Below are 14042 nucleotides of genomic sequence, written 5' to 3'. Positions count from 1 at the left end.
CATATAAAGGTAGTTGAGGGTAATTAGTGTGCTCAGTGTTATACAAAATAGGCATAAAAGCACTATATATTTGTCAAAGCAGGACTTATTAAATGCAGAGATTATGGTAAATTATTTATGGAAAGGCAAACAAGTTGAGTAAAAACCAGACAAATCTTTTCCCATCCCTTGAACTGAACCAAAAGCAGTCATTTTTCAGCAGTTTGGGGTAGTTCAGTTATGGCCTGATCCAGCATATTGACTTCCATGGGACCACTCACATGTGGTTAAGCATGTGCTTAAGTGGATCAGGGCCTTAATCTTATACCCCTGGCTCTCATTCCTAGTCTGTCATTTTGTGGCAGTGGGAATTTGGGCAGCATTGGTTTCTAGGATTTCTTCAGCAGTGATGTCCCCAAGGTTATGATGTAAGTTCATTAGTTCACTTGATGACAGAATTTTTTGATAGTGTTTTGGCTATTAACTAGCTGATGTAGGGTTGCTGGGGCCTTTTATAATTGTTAAGCAGAATACTTTATGTAATTGTGAAAGTCTTTTCATCTGCTGTTTTTTATGTAATTACAAGGAAAAAAATTCTGAATTTCCATGCCATCACGTGTAGTCTTCAAAGGGCAACTTCATTCATGACTGCATGGGGAGTGAGTTATCCTGGTTTGCATCTGGATAGTGGCAAACTGCTAGCTTTAATAGTTCTGAGCATCTCTGACCTGCAATCACTGTCTAGCAGATTTTTTGATCTGACACTGCATTGTGGGGAGTATTGCAAGGATCGTTCTTCGACCTCTCTCGGGGAATCCTGCTGTCAGGCAGCAAACCTGTGAAACATGAAATGTGTAGTTTTAAAGTCTAAACTTCTTCTAATTCAAGATGCTCATAAGCACCACTTTCCATTCAAAGTTCTCATCCTGTGTGTGCTTGTCCATCTCTTGTGATGTTTCAGAGTAACAGCCGTGTTAGTCTGTATTCGCAAAAAGAAAAGGAGTACTTGTGGCACCTTAGAGACTAACCAATTTATTTGAGCATAAGCTTTCGTGAGCTACAGCTCACTTCATCGGATGCATACTGTGGAAACTGCAGAAGACATTATATACACAGAGACCATGAAATAATACCTCCTCCCACCCCACTCTCCTGCTGGTAATAGCTTATCTAAAGTGATCACTCTCCTTACAATGTGCATGATAATCAAGTTGGGCCATTTCCAGCACAAATCCAGGTTTTCTCACCCTCCGCCCCCCCACACACAGACTCACTCTCCTGCTGGTAATAGCCCATCCAAAGTGACCACTCTCTTTACAATGTGTATGATAATCAAGGTGAGCCATTTCCAGCACAAATCCAGGTTTTCTCACCTCCCCCCCCCTTTTTTTCCAAAAACCACACACACAAACTCACTCTCCTCCTGGTAATAGCTTATCCAAAGTGACCACTCTCCTTACAATGTATATGAAAATCAAGGTGGGCCATTTCCAGCACAAATCCAGGTTTTCTCACCCCCCCCCCCAAAAACACACACACAAACTCACTCTCCCACCCTATACCGGAAACCTACTGACCGCTATTCCTACCTACATGCCTCCAGCTTTCACCCTGATCACACCACACGATCCATTGTCTACAGCCAAGCTCTGCGATACAACCGCATTTGCTCCAACCCCTCAGACAGAGACAAACACCTACAAGATCTATATCAAGCATTCTTACAACTACAATACCCACCTGCGGAAGTGAAGAAACAGATTGATAGAGCCAGAAGAGTTCCCAGAAGTCACCTACTATAGGACAGGCCTAACAAAGAAAATAACAGAACGCCACTAGCCGTCACCTTCAGCCCCCAACTAAAACCCCTCCAACGCATTATTAAGGATCTACAACCTATCCTGAAGGATGACCCAACACTCTCACAAATCTTGGGAGACAGGCCAGTCCTTGCCTACAGACAGCCCCCCAACCTGAAGCAAATACTCACCAACAACCACATACCACACAACAGAACCACTAACCCAGGAACCTATCCTTGCAACAAAGCCCGTTGCCAACTGTGCCCACATATCTATTCAGGGGACACCATCACAGGGCCTAATCACATCAGCCACACTATCAGAGGCTCGTTCACCTGCACATCCATCAATGTGATATATGCCATCATGTGCCAGCAATGCCCCTCTGCCATGTACATTGGTCAAACTGGACAGTCTCTACGTAAAAGAATAAATGGACACAAATCAGATGTCAAGAATTATAACATTCATAAACCAGTCGGAGAACACTTCAATCTCCCTGGTCACGCAATTACAGACATGAAGGTCGCTATCTTAAAACAAAAAAACTTCAAATCCAGACTCCAGCGAGAAACTGCTGAATTGGAATTCATTTGCAAATTGGATACTATTAATTTAGGCTTAAATAGAGACTGGGAGTGGCTAAGTCATTATGCAAGGTAGCCTATTTCCCCTTGTTTTTTCCTACCCCCCCCCCCCGACGTTCTGGTTAAACTTGGATTTATGCTGGAAATGGCCCACCTTGATTATCATACACATTGTAAGGGGAGTGGTCACTTTGGATGGGCTATTACCAGCAGGAGAGTGAGTTTGTGGGGGGAGGGGGGGGCGGAGGGTGAGAGAACCTGGATTTGTGCTGGAAATGGCCCACGTTGATTTTCATACACATTGTAAGGAGAGTGATCACTTTAGATAAGCTATTACCAGCAGGAGAGTGGGGTGGGAGGAGGTATTGTTTCATGGTCTCTGTGTATATAATGTCTTCTGCAGTTTCCACAGTATGCATCCGATGAAGTGAGCTGTAGCTCACGAAAGCTTATGCTCAAATAAATTGGTTAGTCTCTAAGGTGCCACAAGTACTCCTTTTCTCTTGTGATGTGTACCTCATGCCTATCTCGCTCTCCATTGCATCACTAGCATTTTTTTTAGCAGTGAGTGTCATAAGGTTTACTTTCAAAAATGTCATCTTCTCTCTTAATTAGGCATTTTCCTACAATGAACCATATGAGAATCAATTAGGAAGATGATTTTTGTGTCTTTCCAGGATGATCACATGCAGCAGACTAGGTAAGTGTTTACTGATTGATAAAATTGGCAGAAGGGTAGATGATTGGCTTTGAAGATTGGATAACTCACCAGACAAATAAGGAAAGGAACCCAATAGGGAAATCGAAGTGCAGCATGTCTCTTCACTACATAGCCGAAGGCTGCTCCTGTCACTGGGGACTCCGCTTCAGTGTTTCCCTCTCTCTCTGATTCGCCAAGCCTGCTTTTGCTATCACCAGCTGCCACTTTACACCCTCAAAGTGGCTGCATTTCAATTCCAACTCCTGCTGTGGCAGAACAATTCCTGGATGGTTCCCTGACATGGCTTCAAAGTCAATTCATCACCATTGTTTTATTTTAAAAAATCTGTTTCCTATGGGAATGCTATAAAATGTGAGACCGTGAATCATATGAAATGAACTCACTTGACATTTTTGTCTTAGATCACAACCTATCCTATTTCCCATCCCTGATTGCTTTGTTGTGCCCTGTCCCCTATACTCTTGCTTTCCTCCTGTCTGGGACAGTTATCAATGCCTATTAGCCAGGGTGAGCAGGAATTGTGTCCCTCACCTCTGTTTGCCAGAAGCTGGGAATGGGTGACAGGGGATGGGTCACCTGATGATTTGTTCTGTTCATTCCCTCTGAGGTATCTGGCAATGGCCACTGTTGGAAGGCAGCATACTGGGCTAGATGGACTTTTGGTCTGACCCAGTATGGCCGTTCTTATGGGATCCATTTGCACTTGTTATTTCCCTTTTCTGTTATTTTTCCTTTTACCCATTCCTCTCTCACCCATATATTTTCCATCTCCCACTCATCCTCTTTATATCCCTCCTCCCCCCTTTCCATTCCTGTCCTCTGTCAAGCTCCCATTCTCTTTTTTCATGTTTTTCTTTCTCCCCGTCTTCCCTACATTTCCTCATAGAAAATAACTGTTGCATAAATGTTTTGGGTCTTTCCACAGAATTTTTAATAGAGAATTACAGCCTTGCATAGAATCCCATAGAATAGGTTAAAAAACCTTTGGGCATTGATTCAGAAAATCACTTAAGCATATGCTTAATTTTTGAGCATGTGCTTAAGTGCTGTCCTGAACAGGACTATAGCACAGATCCCATCTTCTATTAAAAGGCATTGTTTTTTTAAGTCATTTCCATAGAATTCTATTAAACGTTTCTGCTTCTCTAAGTCTTTTCCATAAGTGAAACTCCACTTGATGGGATGGAAGCCCAAACTAGTGGGGGTAAACACTGAAGAAAATGTTTGTATGTCCTCCTGAGTAGCAAATTTGCTGTACAACTCACAGCCCCATCACACATTGGAACACTTCTTCTTTAAACTATAAACGCAAAGTGGAAAAAACAGCCCAGACAAAGAAGATTCCCATGCCCTTTTCTTGTTGCTGTTAAAGTGCAAAAATGGAAACACCTACTGCTTGGTGGCTTGCTAAATAAGTCTTTTATTTTTATAAATCACCAGAGTAGAATTTGAATGATTTAGTTTGTCAACCTGGGGCAATGTTAATTTCCATTCTCCAGGTTTTTGTAACTTGTGCATTAACTCTCGAGACTCTGGCCACCCTTTCCTGAGTAGGGTGTCACCACCTCGGAACTGCAGGGGCTTCATGAATTACAAAAGCAAATTGAAATGTCAGCCACATGCAGCCTTTCTACAACAGCTAAATTATGGATCCAATGCACTACAGCAAACATTTAGAAATTATTCAGTCAAAATAGTTGTGGGGTTCTGGTCTGTAAAAACACTAGCAAAACCCTACACTTGTGCTTTTGTAATCTATGGGATGGTTGTTGTACATGCTTATGAGTAATATTATCTGGGGGGTGTATGTGAGTGTGTGTATATAACTCATTTTTAAAAAAAACTAGGTACTTCAATCAGAGCTTCATTCTACCATAAACCCAATTCGCTTCAGTCAGCTTGGCTGTTCACAGGAGTGTGTGTAAGGCTATGAATAATTCCTAAACTCGGTTTTCCCTCTAAGAAATGTCATGTGGCTTTTCTTGCTGCTAGATAACCTTCTGCACTTGTCTCTGAGGTCCCACATCCTAATAAACTGAAGATATCTGTTTAAAAATCATAAATATGTATTTAAATAGTATGTCGGGGCAGCTTTAGCAAGGGTACATGAGTGCAACTGCAGATGCAGAAATCAGGCTGGATTAACCAGTGGGCACTGGGTGCACTTGAACAGGGCCCCTATCTCAGGTCTGTCAGGGTTAGCCAAGGTTTACTTGGTCCTGCCTCAGTGCTGGGGGCTGCACTTGATGACTTCTTAAGGTCCCTTCCAGCCCTACATTTCTATAATTCTGTGACGGTGGGAGGGCTGGACCAAATTTGAGTGAGTGGCATTGTGACGCCATGTGTCAGGTCACAATTCCTAGAGTGGGCAGCTGGGCCCAACTCCATGGGACAGGAGCTGCCATTGTGGGGTGAGTGCAGGGCAGGCTGGGGGAGAGGGGGGATTAGGGATGCAGTGCCAAGGCAGAGTGTGCTGCTGTGGGTAGTCAGTGCCCCCTCAGCAGTTTAGTGTCGTGCAATCCAGTGAATGAGGAGGCCACATCTGTCTAGTATGAGCATTAGTATTAGTATTCAGCGCATGAGGACATTCAATAAAGATATATACCTGGCTTCTTTTCCTGGTCTCAGCAAAATGAATGAGGGTTTTGCCATTAAGTTTCAGTGGGAGCAGGATTGAGATACTACTATTCTTAACCAAGACCTCAAGACGTTGTTACCCATAAAAACTTTATAGATTATAAACTCTATTGGGCAGAGACCATCTTTCTGTTGAGTGTTTGTAGAGTGCTTAGCCCAATGGATCTCTAGGCACTCCTGCAATTCAAATTAATAATTATATAGCTGCCACTGATAAGTAGATAACATTGCCATACTATTCAGTATACACCTAGACTATAGAGTGCCTAGATGGACAAAGCTGTTCAGTTCCAAAAACGACTGAAAAGTTCTGAAGGTGTATAATGAAGCTCCAGCAAATACAAATGATTTACAAAAAGCTTGGGAAATGAGCTATGTGCTTTATGTCCACTCTTGGAGGCCATTTCTTCCTTGGCCTTTCGGCTGAGATGTCAAGATGGGCTACTGGTAACATAGACATCTGTGTACCATGACTGAAACCATTAACTCGTTCTCTACAGGCTCAACCAGCAGATCACCACACAGCAGGTGTATTGCCGTAGATGGGGGCATTTGGTGGACCACCTCGCATGTGGAAGAGGTAAGGAGAGAGAAGGCCAGGAGTAGCTAGTGGTCCAACAGTACATATTGAGAAGAGATTAACCTGCTTCACAGTATTTTAAAACACACACAAAATGCCAACACTGTGTTTTTACAATGTTTTAATATACTTCTGGTGTCTGATGGGAAAAACGTGATAATTTGGGGCTCAAGGTTGTAAATGCTTACTAGCTGGTGTTTTCATAGAACATACTTTACCACTGACTACTTACTTTGGGATTCTAAACAAATAGCAGGTAGGCCTTGGAGGGTGTTAATTTGCTTTTCACCTGAAAACTTTGTCTAAAATGCTGTTGTTTCAAAATGTGCTGGGGAGGATCTGCACAGATCTCCCCGTTGATTTCTTTTTTTTTTTAGGACTGTCAAGGGATTATAAAAATTTATCGCTATTAATCATGCAATTAATTGCACTGTTTAATACAATACCATTTATTTAAATATTTTTGGATGTTTACTACATACATTGATCTCAATTACAACACAGAACACAAAGTGTATAGTGCTCACTTTATATTTTTATTACAAATATTTGTGCTGTAAAAAACAAAAGAAATAGTATTTTTCAATTCATACAAGGACTGTAATGCAATCTCTTTATCATGAAAGTTGAACTTACAAATGTAGAATTATGTATGTAACCCACACACCTTCTGTGTGTGGTGTTCTGTCCCATCTAGTAGCACCAAGACCACTTACAGAGAGAGAGAGAGATTATGAGTCTGCTCTACAGCCTTAGCTAACAGCCAATTGGCTTTTAGCTCATACAGTAGAGGATCGTGCACTGAGGTCCAGATTCGATTCTGCCCGACAACAACTGGGACCTGTCGGTGTTTAACTGCATTAAAAATAAAACAGTGTAAAACTTTAGAGCCTACAAGTCCATTCAGTCCTACTTCTTGTTCAGCCAGTCACTCAGACAAACAAGTTTGTTTACATTTGCAGGAGATAGTGCTGCCCGCTTCTTGTTTATGTCGCTTGAAAGTGAGAATAGACATTCGCATGGCACTGTTGTAGCTAGTGTCGCAAGATATTTACGTGCCAGATGCACTGAAGATTCATATGTCCCTTCATCTTCAACCACCATTCCAGAGGACATACGACATACATCCATGCTGATGGTGGGTTCTGCTGGATAACGATCCAAAGCACTGTGGACCGACGCATGTTCATTTTCATTATCTGAGTCAGATGCTACCAGCAGAAGGTTGATTTTCTTTTTTGGTGGTTTGGGTTCCGTAGTTTCTGCATCAGAGTGTTGCTCTTTTAAGACTTCTGAAAGCAAGCTCTACACCTCGTCCCTCTCAGATTTTGGAAAGCACTTCAGATTCTTAAACCTTGGGTCGAGTGCTATAGCTATCTTTAGAAATCTCACATTGGTACCTTCTTTGCTTCTTCTAAAATCTGCAGTGAAAGTGTTCTTAAAATGAATATGTGCTGGGTCATCATCCGAGACTGCTATAATATGAAATACATGGCAGAATGCGGATAAAACAGAGCAGGAGATATACTATTCTTCCGCAAGGAATTCAGTCAAAATTTAATTAACTCTTTTTTTTTTTTTTTTTTTAATGAGCGTCATCAGCATGGAAGCATATCCTCCGGAATGGTGGCCAAAGCATGAAGGGGCATACGAATGTTTAGCATATCTGGCACGTAAATACCTTGCAATGCCGGCTACAAAAGTGCCACGTGAACATCTGTTCTCACTTTCAGGTGACATTGTAAATAAGAAGCGGGCAGCATTATCTCCCGCAAATGTAAACAAACTTGTTTGTCTTAGCAATTTGCTGAATAAGAAGTGGAACTGAGTGGACTTGTAGGCTCTACAATTTTACATTATTTTATTTTTGAGTGTAGTTATATAACCAAAAACAATCTACATTTGTAAGTTGCACTTTCACGATAGATTGCATTATCATACTTGAATGAGGTGAATTAAAAAATACAATTTCTTTTGTTTATCATTTTTACAGTGCAAATATTTGTAATTAAAATAATAATATAAAGTGAGCACTGTACACTTTGTATTCAATATTGTAATTTAAATCAATATATTAGAAAATGTAGAAAAACATCCACAAATATTTAATAAATTTCAGTTGGTATTCTATAGTTTAACCATGCGATTAAAATTTAGATTAATTGCAATTTTTTAATTTGCGGTTAATTTTAATTTTTTTAGTTAATCGTGTGTGTTAACTGTAATTAATCAACAGCCCTAATTTTTTTCCCTCATCTCTTCATTGTACCCACACAATCATCCTACTATTTTCAGGCTAGCTATGGGGCTGCTAAAAAGCCATGAGATGGTATTTAGTACCCCATCTAACTCCAACTGAAGCCAGTTGAAAGATTCTCATTAACTGCAGTGGGAATTGGACTGGGCCCTCTCTCATCACCAATCTGTGCTTGCCATATCCAAATGCCAGTCTTGTAGCTACTCACATGTTTTCCTTCAATCACTTTTATTTTGTTCACATAAGCTGATACAGTGTATTTATCTCAGTCTTACTTACTACTATGGACCAAGGTTCAGAAAGAGCTAGCGTACTTGAGCCAGACTATCTGATGTGGAATGTAGAGCTATTTTGGAAAATTTCAAATTTTGAAATTTCAGAAAAAGGGGCCACTTTTTTTTTCAGATTTTGTTGAAAGAAAAATTCAATTCCAAATCTTGAATTTGTAAAATGTGGAACTTGCACAAAAAAGTGCCCCTTTTTTCAGCCAGCTCTAATCAATACAAAATTTGTGGTGTTAGCTAGCTATGCCACTTTAAATATCTTAATACATTTGTCCTGGGTGATAATATCTGCAGTATATTTTGTTATTGCTTCACCAGTGCAAATTTCACATTTGAAAATATTGCTGACACTCCAGTGGGAGGTCAGTTTTAACCTCATCCTGACTGATTTTAATATGAGGTACAAAACTGAGTCTCTTTTAACAACTGTGAACTAAGTTCACAGACAGCTGCAGCGGCACAGAGGGATAGCAAACAGAGCTGTAAACAGGGGAGTTTGAGTGGGAGTTTGTAAGGGGAGTTTGTTTTGTGGTGCTTGTTTTTTGCTGTGGGTGGTGGTGTTTTGGTGTGGTTTGTGTTTCCCAGATTAACAGGATTTAGGTGGGAAGACAATGATAGATACCGAGGCAGCAGTGGGAGTGACCCATGTAGTGGAAGACACAATGAGGATGACTGGATGTGGAAGCTGTGGTATGTACATAATCCTGGAGGGGGCACCTGGTAAGAGTTTTGTCTGTATGAAATGTCGTCTGATAGAGCTGATGGAGGAAAAGATCCGAGGTTTGGAGATGCAGGTGGAAAGTCTGGTTGAGTTTAGGAAGGGGTATGAGCAGATTATGTAGCAAAGACATGAGGTATCTGAAAGGAAAAGCTCAGACTTGCAGGGGGAATCAGGGCTGGGGAATTCCGAGGGGAGACTGGGTGAGGAAAGTGGTCAGTGGAAGCATATGACTAAAAGAACCAGGCAGAGGAAAAGATGGGCTAGTGAAGGAGAAATAGAGCTCAAGAATAGGTTTGCAGAGTTGGAAAACGAAGAAGGGGCTCAGCAGGTAGTCACTGAAGGTGGAAGGGCAAGGAAGAAGAGAAGAGCGACTAGTTCTATAGGAAAAGGGGAAGAGTTAATGGAGATTGCACCAAATATGAGCCCCAGGAGCATACAGGATGGGTTAAGGAGGATTACAAGGGAGAATAGGAATGGAAAGAACTTGTAGCCAGAGGGAACAGGGGATAGACTGGAGAATAGCACCGTCACTAGGAAAAGGCAGGTCTATGTGATTGGGGACTCTCTTTACTGAGAAGAATAGATAGGCCTGTAACCAGAGCTGATCCAGAGAATAGGAGGGTGTGCTGTCTTCCAGGTGCTAAGATACGGGATGTAGACTTGAGGTTGAAAAGGATTCTAAAGGGAGCAGGAAAGAATCCCCTAATTATCCTTCATGTGGGAACAAATGATACGGCTAGATTCTTGCTGGAAAGTATTAAGGGAGACTATGCTAGGCTGGGGAAGACGCTTAAGGAAATCAAGGCTCAGGTGATCTTTAGTGGGATTCTGCCTGTTCCTAGAGAAGGGCAACAAAGGTGTGACAAGATTATGACTATTAACAGATGGCTTAGGCAGTGGTGCTGTAAGGAGGGCTTTGGGATATATGGCCACTGGGAGGCATTCATGGACAGAGGACAGTTCTTTCGGGATGGACTTCCCGAGGGAAGGAAATAGACTTCTAGGATGGAGTCGGGCACAACTGATTAAGAGAGCTTTAAACTAGGAATTTGGGGGAGATGGTTGGGAGATGTCCAGGTAATGTCCACACTGGATTTTAGCATTGAGAGGAAAGAAAACGAAGTAAGAGAGGATACAGCTGTGGGTAGGAGGAAGGGCAGTGTAGATACCAGTCTAATAGGTTATACTGGCTGTAGAATGACCGTGCCTAATAGGGTACAGAATGTGAGTGAGGCCAAACAGCAAAAATTAAGATGTTTGTACACCAATGTGAGGAGCCTAGGTAACAAAATGGAGGAACTAGAGCTACTGGTGCAGGAAGTGAAACCAGATATTATAGGGATAACAGAAACATGGTGGAATAGTAGTCATGACTGGACTATAGGTATTGAGGGGTATGTGCTGTTTAGGAAAGACCGAAATAAAGGTAAAGGTGGTGGAGTAGCATTGTATATCAGTGATGAGGTAGAATGTAAAGAAATAAGAAGCAATGAAATGGATATGACAGAGTCCGTCTGGGCAAAAATTACATTGGGGAAGAAAACTATTAGAGCCTCCCCTGGCATAGTGCTTGGGGTGTGCTATAGACCGCCGGGATCTAATTTGGGTATGGATAGAGCCCTTTTTAATGTTTTTAATAAAGTAAATACTAATGGAAACTGTGATCATGGGAGACTTTAACTTCCCAGATATAGACTGGAGGACGAGTGCTAGTAATAATAATAGGGCTCAGATTTTCCTAGATGCGATAGCTGATGGATTCCTTCATCAAGTAGTTGCTGAACTGACTAGAGGGGATGCCATTTTAGATTTTGGTTTTGGTGAGTAGTGAGGACCTCATAGAAGAAACGGTTGTAGGGGATAGTCTTGGCTCACGTGATCATGAGCTAATTCAGTTCAAACTGAACAGAAGGATTAACAAAAATAAATCTGCAATTACGGTTTTTGATTTCAAAAGGGCTGACTTTCAAAAATTAAGGAAATTAGTTAGGGAAGTGGATTGAACTGAAGAATTTATAGATCTAAAGGTAGAGGAGGCCTGGGATTATTTTAAATCAAAGCTGCAGAAGCTATCGGAAGCCTGCATCCCAAGAAAGGGGAAAAAAATTCATAGGCAGGAGTTGTAGACCAAGCTAGATGAGCAAGCATCTCAGAGAGGTGATTAAGAAAAAGGAGAAAGAATACAGGGAGTGGAAGAAGGGAGGGATCAGCAAGGAAAGCTACCTTATTGAGGTCAGAACATGTAGGGATAAAGTGAGACAGGCTAAAAATCAAGTAGAGTTGGACCTTGCAAAGGGAATTAAAACCAATAGTAAAAGGTTCTATAGTCATATAAATAAGAAGAAAACAAAAAAAGAAGTGGGACCGCTAAACACTGAGGATGGAGTGGAGGTCAAGGAAAATCTAGGCATGGCCCAATATCTAAACAAATACTTTGCCTCAGTCTTTAATAAGCCTAAAGAGGATCTTAGGGATAATGGTAGCATGACAAATGGGAATGAGGATATGGAGGTAGACATTACCATATTCGAGGTAGAAGCGAAACTCAAACAGCTCAATGGGACTAAATCGGGGGGCCCAGATAATCTTCATCCAAGAATATTAAAGGAATTGGCACATGAAATTGCAAGCCCATTAGCAAGAATTTTTAATGAATCTGTAAACTCAGGGGTTGTACCGTATGATTGGAGAATTTCTAACATAGTTCCTATTTTTAAGACAGGGGAAAAAAGTGATCCGGGTAATTACAGGCCTGTTAGTTTGACATCTGTAGTATGCAAGGTCTTGGAAAAAAATTTGAAGGAGAAGGTAGTTAAGGACATTGAGGTCAATGGTAAATGGGACAAAATACAACATGGTTTTACAAAAGGTAGATCGTGCCAAACCAACCTGATTTCCTTCTTTGAGAAAGTAACAGATTTTGAAGACAAAGGAAATGCACTGGATCTAATTTACCTAGATTTTAGTAAGGCATTTGATACCGTGCCACATGGGGAATTAGTTAAATTGGATAAGATGCGGATCAATAGGAAAATTGAAAGGTGGATAAGGAATTGGTTAAAGGGGAGACTACAACGGGTCCTACTGAAAGGTGAACTGTCAGGCGGGAGGGAGGTTACCAGTGGAGTTCCTCAAGGATCGGTTTTGGGACCAATCTTATTTAATCTTTTTATTACTGACCTTGGCACAAAAAGCGGGAGTGTGCTAATAAAGTTTGCAGATGATACAAAGCTGGGAGGTATTGCCAATCTAGAGAAGGACTGGGATATCATATAGGAGGATCTGGATGACCTTGTAAACTGGAGTAATAGTAATAGGATGAAATTTAATAGTGAGAAGTGTAAGGTCATGCATTTAGGGATTAATAACAAGAATTTTAGTTATAAGCTAGGGACGCAACAATTAGAAGTAACGGAGGAGGAAAAGGACCTTGGAGTACTGGTTGATCATAGGATGACTATGAGCTGCCAATGTGATATGGCCGTGAAAAAAGCTAATGCGGTCTTGGGATGCATCAGGAGAGCTATTTCCAGTAGGGATAAGGAGGTTTTAGTACCATTATACAAGGCACTGGTGAGACCTCACCTGGAATACTGTGTGCAGTTCTGGTCTCCCTGTTTAAGAAGGATGAATTCAAACTGGAACAGGTACAGAGAAGGGCTACTCGGATGGTCCGAGGAATGGAAAACTTGTCTTATGAAAGGAGACTCAAGGAGCTTGGCTTGTTTAGCCTAACTAAAAGAAGGTTGAGGGGAGATATGATTGCTCTCTATAAATATATCAGAGGGATAAATACTGGAGAGGGAAAGGAATTATTTAAGCTCAGTACCAATGTGGACACAAGAACAAATGGATATAAACTGGCCACCAGGAAATTTAGACTAGAAATCAGACAGAGGTTTCTAACCATCAGAGGAGTGAGGTTTTGGAATAGCCTTCCAAAGGAAGCAGTGGGGGCAAAAGATCTATCTGGCTTTAAGATTAAACTCAATAAGTTTATGGAGGAGATGGTATGATGGGATAACATGGTTTTGGTAATTAAATATTCATGGTAAATAGGCCCAATGGCCTGTGATAGGATATTAGATGGGGTGGGATCCGAGTTACCCAGGAAAGAATTTTCTGTAGTATCTGGCTGATGAATCTTGCCCATATGCTCAGGGTTTAGCTGATCGCCATATTTGGGGTCGGGAAGGAATTTTCCTCCAGGGCAGATTGGAAGAGGCCCTGGAGGTTTTTCACCTTCCTCTGTAGCATGGGGCACGGGTCACTTGCTGGAGGATTCTCTGCTCCTTGAAGTCTTTAAACTACAATTTGAGGACTTCAATAGCACAGATATAGGTGTGAGGTTTTTTGCAGGAGTGGTGGGTGAAATTCTGTGGCCTGCATTGTGCAGGAGGTCAGACTAGATGATCATAATGGTCCCTTCTGACCTAAATATCTATGAATCTATAAGTTGCATACCATAGAAATG

The 14042-nt window shown here is 41.4% G+C and overlaps 1 long non-coding RNA gene across 1 annotated transcript in view; it reads left to right on the top strand.

Annotated features, from left to right (window-relative positions):
* Positions 1-2990: 2990 nt before the first annotated feature.
* LOC142072856 (uncharacterized) overlaps positions 2991-14042 on the top strand; it is a 28687-nt gene continuing 17635 nt past the window's right edge. Inside the window, exons 1-2 of the long non-coding RNA XR_012669459.1 lie at positions 2991-3068; positions 6227-6306. This is a non-coding gene — a long non-coding RNA (uncharacterized LOC142072856). The remainder of the gene's footprint in view (positions 3069-6226; positions 6307-14042) is intronic.

This window comes from Caretta caretta, chromosome 7 (genome assembly GCF_965140235.1).
Source record: "Caretta caretta isolate rCarCar2 chromosome 7, rCarCar1.hap1, whole genome shotgun sequence".
Lineage (NCBI taxonomy): Eukaryota > Metazoa > Chordata > Testudines > Cheloniidae > Caretta > Caretta caretta.
This window is presented reverse-complemented; position numbering and strand designations above follow the sequence as displayed.